We start from the raw sequence: 8,567 nt of genomic DNA, 5'->3' as shown, positions 1-8,567 counted from the left end.
AAAATTAATGATGATAATGTGAACATGGTTATTGACATTGATAGAAGAATTGGTAATGTGAATGTGAATAGTAGTAGGAAGAGGGGAACTAGGGTTTTTGAGGATGGTGGCAAAACTGATCCAGAGGCTCAGGATTTGAACGTTAGCTCAGAGAGGAATGGGGTTAAGGTGTGGTTGAACTAGTTGGGACTTGGACAGTATGCATCTTTGTTTGAGATTCATGAAGTCGATGATGAGGTTTTGCCAATGCTGACATTGGAGGATCTTAAGGATATGGGAATCAGTGCAGTTGGATCGCGAAGGAAAATGATTTTGCTGATTTTGGGTTCTTTTTGTAGTACAGATTCAATTCTGATGTGCTAGCATGGTGTTTTGTAGTGTATAGTTTAGAAACTGTTGATAACATCTTTGTTAATTTGGTTCTACACAGGCCAGAACTTTTAGAACCTGCAAAATAGATATGCATCATTCAAGAAAATGAAATGCAGTTACTTTTCTAGTTTTCGTAATAAACTTTGATGTCCAATCTTGATCTTGAAATCTTATTTAAGCAAATATTTGTTTGTTGAATGTGTGTTGTTGTTACTTCTGAAACGACATTGGAATGAGCCATTGGAATCCTTTACTTTCTTGAGTACCTGCAGCATTATGAATTGTATCAATCTATTGTAGCGTGAGGAGCTCTAGAGAATATTTTCTTTGTGATAAGGTAAAACAATTTTATTGATGATGGGAATGAGCCGTACAGAACATTCCCGTTGGTCATTATCTAATTTCTGCTTAGTGTTGATTCAGTAGCCAATTCTGTACATGATGCTGTAGAATTTTGGTTATTGACATGCTTGCTACAGTATCAGGTCTATATCATTTGTGAGAAAATAATACTCTGAGAATGTTCTCATAATTCGTTTGTAGTTCCTGTGATCTTATGTTTATGTATGTCCTTGTATATATATATATATATATATATCAACTGTGTGGTACTGTAAGTACTTTTAACTTTTTTGCTTAGTTTTAGGAGTTGGCAATCGTGATGTGAATTCTAAGCTTCACGCTTAATGTCTCATATCTTTCTTGCTTAAATGAAACTATAGTGGGATACCTCCACATTGACATGTAGAAATATTGCTTTGGAAATTTTTGGTAGAATGATGAACCACACAGAAGAACACAGAGAGACATATTTTAGTTAGAGAGCGACCCTGCAAAGCACTTTGAGTTGCATATATTGATGTCTGAATTGCTTCTTTAGAAAATGAGCTTAGGTCTGCCTCCTGATCAAGATGGTCATTTGTTAAATATCAAAACAGCTGTCTTGTCATCACCAAGCAGTACAGGACAACAGGATGGTGAAGTGAATACCTTTGTCCCTTTTCCCTCGGAATGACAACCACAAGTGAACAGATGCCTATGCGAAGACGGGCCTGTCCTCTCCAAAGTTAAGATGTTTGCCAAACATTTTATCTCTCGATACGGATTTAGGATTTCAGGTCAGTGAATGCAGATTACAGTTGCATCCACCACATATCTGTGACATTGACAGTTGTTGCAAACTTAGTATAACTACATATTTCTGAAAATTTACTGCAGTTGTGACACATACAGAGGCGAACACAAACACACCCACTTCATCTTTCTTGCATTCTTCCCTGCCTGCCCCTCCTCCCAGAGCTCCTTAGATGAATTTCATTTTAGGGGCAGAAATTTTGGTAGGATATCTCTCCTTTCTCTTTCATTGGTTTTTGACAGGCTTTGGGAGAGAGGATTTTGTAGGTTAGGGTGATAAATATCAGCAAAAGTGAGCTTCTCTGATTGGTAATTGATTATTCTATAATCAATACCTGGTCCAACATGCAATCTTGGGCACTCATCAAGAATATTTCATTCAAGAAAAATCTGAACTTTTGAGAGTTCTGATTTTCACATATATGGATTTTCAGAAAGTTTGGACTCTTATTCAAACGAATGAATTGATTGTTTAGATGCCACTTTGTTTTGTTATACTTCACCTCATCTTGAATTTGCTTCTTGATGTTCTGGATCAGCAGGTCCACCAAAAATATGCAGAACCATGTTTATCTTTCTATGTTCATATCCCAATTCAACATTTCTATATTCATATCCCAATTCAAGAGTTACAGAGTCAAGTTAGTGAAAAGAATTGGTTACTGGTTAGTTGCTTATTACAATGCCAGCAATTGCGTTTTCTAAAATTTTTACCACTGCGTTTGCTATTACCTTTTTGTTTGTATTCTTTTTTGATCTGGTAACTTGTTTTTGTATTCTTTTGCTTTACTTATTACATACTCTGTGACTAATTGTTGCTTATTCTTCAGGTTTGGAACACAAGTAGTGGAAGTCTATTTGGTCAGTGGAGAACGAAGAATTCTGGAGACGTTTTTTCTTACATGGCGTGTTGTATCCTTGAAAAGAAGGTATGACAAAGACTATTGAAAATAACGCCTTTGATTATTGTAATGATGCAGTGATAAAAAATCAGTTGAAGTCTTTTGAACAAGATCTGATCTCTCCACCTCTACGTGAATTCAATATTTAGCCAATGCACTCGCTGTTTTGCTGTAACACTTTTGATTATAGTGATTTGTATCAACTTCGTTAGGCTATATTTTATATCACAACTTTGTGATATCTTCTGGTTTTGAATTTTTTGCACAGAAAAGAACAAGGTCTATTAGTAGCTCTTGGCTCAGATAATGAAAATGTTTTAGCAGTCGACATTTCCACTGGATTTGTAAGGAGGAGAAAAGATGGAGCCCTTCCTAGGTATGTTTTTTTTTGACAGAAGCTACTTTTGCTCTTATGTAGGTCGGAGAAGTACTTGTTAAGAAACACTTAGACAGGATGAATGGCCTTAGTTGAATGATGGATGTCTTTGTTATCACCAAGAAGGTTTAGAAAGTTTAAATAAGAAATATCTTGCTTTTGAATGCAGCGGAGCTGGAAGCCTTTTTTTTGTGGGCAAAGGTCGTAGGATTCATGTTGTTGCTGTGAATGGTTTAGTATTTGACATGAACTCCAAATTATTCTCATTGTGAAGACGAGAAAATTATAGTTGTAGCTAGTGATAAGTTGCGATTTCTAAGTTCAGAAAGTGGGAAAGAGTTGCTGCAGTTTTCTCCTGATTCAGTAAGCTCTGTTAAGTTGTCTTCATTATGTGATATTATTTTAAGTCTAAAAAGATTCATCAATATAAAAAGCTGCTATAACAGTATGCTGCTCAATGTATTTGGATATCTAATGATGCCCAATTTGTTGTTACTGTGGGGTTTGGCGAGAAACAACTTCAAGTATGGAAACTTGATTTTGGGGAAAGGGCTGCTGATTATGGGCATCTTGTTTCCATGAAACATCCTCCTGTAATGGTTGAATGCAGGAATAATTGCAAGGGAGAAGATGGTAGGGTTGTCCTTGCAATATCAAAGAAGGGCGTTTGTTATGTTTGGAACTTTGAGTCTGTCACTAGTGAAGTTGCAAAGCCAATTAAGATATGAGTCCTTAGAGTTCATATCAGTAAATGTGAGTACCGTGGTAAAATACTCATTAATCATTGTTTCTTCAACAACAACAACAACAACAACAAACCCAGTATATTCCCAGATAGTGGGGTCTGGGGAGGGTAAAATGTACGCAGTCCATACCACTACCCCCGAAGGAGTAGAGAGGCTGTTTCCGATAGACCCCCGGCTCAAGACAAAAGACCGTAGACCAACAGTTGTGCAACATGATAAAGAACAAAGAACCGACATCCACAAAAATAAAGTATAATTAACCAAAAGGCAAGCAATATGCTAAAGTAACAAAAGAACCAACATTCACAAAAAAAAAACAATATAATTAACAACCCAAGGACCCCCTCCCCCATAACTGGAACTCCCAACCAAGCTATCCTTAAACCTCCTAACTATGGACTACGACTCGACCACCCACCTTAGCCTTCTAGTTTAATACTCTTTCTCCAAACCTTCCTATCTAGGGTCATGTTCTCAGTAAGCTGTAACTGTTCCATGTCACGTCTAATCACTCCTCGCCAGTACATTTTTGGTCTACCCCTACCCCGCTTGAAACCCTCCAAGGCCAACCTCTCACATCTACGGACTGGGGCATTCGTGCCCCTTCTCATCACGTGGCCAAACCATCTCAACCTCACTTCCCGCAACTTATCCTCCACCGAAACCACTCCCACCTTCTCCCGAATAGTCTTATTCCTGACCCTGTCCGCCTTCGTAAATCTACACATCCAACGCAACATTCTCATTTCCACAACCTTCAACTTTTGGACGTGAGAATTCTTAACAGGCCAATACTTCGCCGCATATAATATGGCCGACTGGACCGCAGCTCTATAGAATTTACCTTTAAGCTTAAGAGGCACCTTCTTATCGCATAAAATTCCCGAGGCAAGTCTCCATTTCGTCCAACCTGCCCCAATACGATGGGAGACATCCTCATCAATCTCTCCATTCCCCTGGATCATAGACCCAAGATACTTAAAACTATCCCTCCTACAAACCGCTTGCGACTCCAACTGCACCACCACATTGTCCGCTTGCCTCAAGTCGCTAAACTTGCATTCTAAGTACTCCGTCTTGGTCTTACTCAACCTGAATCCTTTAGATTCCAGGGTCTGTCTCCAAACCTCCAACTTATCATTAACATCTCGGCGCGACTCATCAATCAAAACTACATCATCCGCAAAGAGCATACACCAAGGAACCTCCCCTTGTATATTTCGCGTCAACACATCCATCACTAAGGCGAATAGGAACGGGCTAAGAGTCGATCCTGGTGCAGCCCTGGCAAGACCGAAAAGTGCCCGGAATCCCTTCCCACCTTCCTTACCTGAGTCTTCGTCCCCTCATACATGTCCTTAATCGAACGGATGTACGCCACTGGTATCCCTTTCGCCTCCAAGCATTTCTACAGAACCTCCCTAGGAACCTTGTCATACGCCTTTTCCAAGTCGATAAAAACCAAGTGCAGATCTCTCTTCCTCTCTCTATATCGTTCTACCAGCCTCCGCACAAGGTGAATTGCCTCAGTCGTCGATCGACCAGGCATAAATCCAAATTGATTCTCCGAAATAGGCACTATCTTCGTCAACCTCCACTCTACCACCCTTTCCCAAATCTTCATCGTGTGACTCAACAACTTAATACCACAATAGTTGTTGCAACTTTGAATGTCTCCCTTGTTCTTGTATAAAGGAATCACCGTACTCCATCTACACGCCTCGGGCATCTTAGCGGTCTTGAAAATATTGTTAAACAAATGGGTTAGCCACCTCAATCCCGCTCCACTAGCATACTTCCAAAAGTCCACCGGAATCTCATCGGGCCCCGTCGCCCTGCCCCTTCGCATCTTGCGAATAGCCTCACATATTTCCTCGACCTTAAAACGCCGATAGTAGCCGAAATCGCAAGGCTGCTTGGTGTGCTCCAACTCCCCTAACATAATACCTCTGTCCCCCTCATCGTTCAGGAGCTTATGGAAATACGACTGTCATCTTTTCTTAATTAGAACGTCCTCCACCAAAACTTTTCCATCCTCTCCTTTAATGCACTTCACTTGGTCCAAATCCCGACCCTTACGCTCCCTAGTTTTGGCAAGCCTGTACAACCTCTTTTCCCCGCCTCTCTCCTTTAAACCCGAATAAAGTTGCTCAAACGCTGCTGTCTTAGCAGTCGTAACTGCTAACTTAGCCTCTTTCTTAGCAAGTTTGTACTCCTCCCTGCACACCCGCTTCTCCTCTTCTTCCTTACTCTCAACCAACTTAATGTAAGTCGTCTTCTTCGTCTCCACCTTCTTCTTAACTTCTTCATTCCACCACCAATCCCCCCGATGCCAGCCAGACCATCCCCTAGAGACACCCAAAACCTCTCTAGAAGCCTCCTTAATGCAACCCGCCGCCCTATCCCACATGCTATCCACGTCCCCCCGACACTTCCACGCCCCCATCCTTTCCAACTTTGCCTCTATCTCTAAAGCACTGACCGGAGTCAGGCCACCCCATTTAACTCTAGGTCGACCCTCCCTACCCCTCATCTTCTTGCCCATCTTAATAACCAAATCCATCACCAGAAGTCTATGTTGGGTTGCAAGATTCTCATTCGGAAAAACCTTACAGTCCTTACACAAAGTCCCCTTCCTAAGCAGCAAAAAGTCAATCTGGGTCTTGGCTATTCTATTACGGAAAGTAACCAAATGCTCCTCTTTCTTTGGAAAGCTGGAATTCACTACCACCAATCCAAAGGCCCTAGCAAAATCCAACAGAGCAGTACCCTCATCATTCCTATCCCCAAAACCAAAGTCACCATGCACATCATCGTATCCTATCGGCAAATGCCCGATATGCCCATTGAAGTCCCCTCCTAAGAAAAGCTTTTCCGAACTAGGCACGCCTCGAATCACCTTGTTCAAGACCTCCCAAAAACTCCTCTTCTCCTCCTCGCCTAGGCCCACCTGTGGCGCGTAAGCACTACAGACGTGAACCGTAAAACCCCCAATGACCAACTTAATAGTCATTACCCTATCGTTAACCCTATTAACCTCCACTACCTGCCCCTAAGCTTTTCATCCACTAAGATACCTATTCCATTCCTACGCCTCTCACTACTTGAATACCACAACTGGTACCCATCCACATCCCTAGCCTTAGAACCTACCCATTTAGTCTCCTGGACACACGCAATACTGATCCTTCTCTTCCTAAGAATCTTAACTAGCTCTATCGACTTACCCTGAAGGGTCCCTATGTTCTATGACCCTACCCTAAACTTATCATCTCTCGACTCTCCTCCCCTAAAACTCCGTCCTCCGCGTCTCAACTTTGACCCACCTCCTGGCCCCGACTGCATCCGCAGCCCCCCAGGCCCCCAGGACATGACCCTAGTCCACTATTTACTACCCAAGCCACTACTCAACAAATGCAACAGAAGAGGTTAAAACAGCAAAACAATAACGACAGCTCAAAGCACACAGTTTAACCCCATTTTGAGAACAATAGCAACTCGAACCCAATTAACCGAAACAAATCCCACAAAAAATGCAGGCAGCGAAAATACCGAAAAACTGCGCGATAAAATAAAGTACAAGGATATAAAATAAAGTAAAAATAAAATAAAGGGTTAGAAATCACCGAGAGTACTCCTGCTATAGCTGGTTACTACAGTTTTGGTGTCGAGATTTGTTGCTTGACTAGGGTCGCCGACAAAGAAGCCGCCGGAAAGTCGCCGGAATTTCACCGGAATGACGTCGAAATTTCACTGGAATGTCGCCGGGGCATCTCCTTGCTTTTGCCGTACGCTGTTCGCCGATTGTAGTCGAACCGACTATTTTATCCGGTTCCGATCGGTGCTGCCTCAGTGACACTGTGAGAATGGGACTCGGGAGAGAGAGAGTGCCGGGGGGAGGGAGACCTAGGGACTGGGGAGGGAGAGATCGAAGGAGAGGGAGTGGGCCTTACCTGTGCCGGTGCATCAACACCGGCGTCGAAGTCGCCGGCGCCGGCAGTCGAAAGTGACCGTTTGAGTGTAACGTTAGCTGATGAGGAGCGTTTAGAGAGAGAGAGAGAGTACTCATTGTAAAATAATTAATCATTGTTTCTTAATTTGTCAAAAATAATCATTGTTTCTTAAGGGCATACAAAGTCCGAAGTGGACAATTAAAAGGGAATGGAGGAAGTAGTTCATAGGATATAAACAAGATGTCCATGGCTGGTTTCAATTTTCATTTTACTGTTGTCATCGCTACTTAGTTACCTTGTATGTTGTTGTCTCTACCAATTTGTGCAAACTTTTGCAGTTCAATTTGTATTAATCACATTACCTTTTTAGGCTTCAAATATCAATTTCAAAGAGGCTGATAGAAAAGGGAATCAAATGTTGGAACTTAATATCCAACAACAACCATCATGTCTTTTGGGAGAATTTGGTGTCTGGGCTTCAAGAGCATTTTCTGAAGATGACATTTGGCCGTACCAGATCTCTTCTCTTCAGGTTTTTTTTTTTCTCTCTAAACTGGTAGATAGTCCCAAAAAAAAGAAAACTACCTCAAACAGTTTGATAACGATGCTGTCATTCCCGCTGTTTTTGAAAATTACCACACGTTCTCTGAGGTTCCAAATACACTTAACAATTTGGGAAGTCCATCTTACACTTCCAGAGACAGGTTTTGCCACACATATGGAAGGATTGAGACTGTAGCAAGAGAAGCTTTTTTACCAACTATATTCCATTTTTACTAATTAATTGCTTATGGCTCTACTGAGTCCTTAGAGTTTACATCAGTAGACATTTCAAGTCGCGGGAATGATATCATCATTGCAGCAGGAGAGCAGGCCGAGAAAGAGGTTGCTACAGTTCAAGAAAATGGTCATGTCAAAAAAGGTATTGTTGACAGCAGTTTATCACACACTCCCATTATCCATTTTCTGGTGGTTGGAGGTTCGGGAGGAGGATGGCGAATGATAATTGTAAAGAATAAAATGAACGAATGTATACCGTTCCACAAATGTGTTTGAATTCAAGAACCCAATTCAGATTAATGAT

At 41.6% G+C, this 8,567-nt stretch overlaps 1 long non-coding RNA gene across 4 annotated transcripts; it reads left to right on the top strand.

The window, feature by feature from the left end:
• Positions 1-6: 6 nt before the first annotated feature.
• LOC124894439 lies at positions 7-8,561 on the top strand. Of its 4 annotated transcripts, none has more exons than XR_007051177.1 (5): positions 7-1,490; positions 2,337-2,435; positions 2,677-2,784; positions 2,954-3,147; positions 7,854-8,561. It is a non-coding gene; the product is annotated as an uncharacterized LOC124894439 (long non-coding RNA). The 4 variants fall into 4 exon arrangements; XR_007051176.1 differs by having other exon boundaries at positions 7-2,435; positions 7,854-8,015; positions 8,346-8,561; XR_007051174.1 differs by having other exon boundaries at positions 7-2,435.
• Positions 8,562-8,567: the final 6 nt, after the last annotated feature.

The sequence above is a fragment of the Capsicum annuum genome, unplaced genomic scaffold (genome assembly GCF_002878395.1).
Source record: "Capsicum annuum cultivar UCD-10X-F1 unplaced genomic scaffold, UCD10Xv1.1 ctg74097, whole genome shotgun sequence".
NCBI lineage: Eukaryota > Viridiplantae > Streptophyta > Magnoliopsida > Solanales > Solanaceae > Capsicum > Capsicum annuum.
This window is presented reverse-complemented; position numbering and strand designations above follow the sequence as displayed.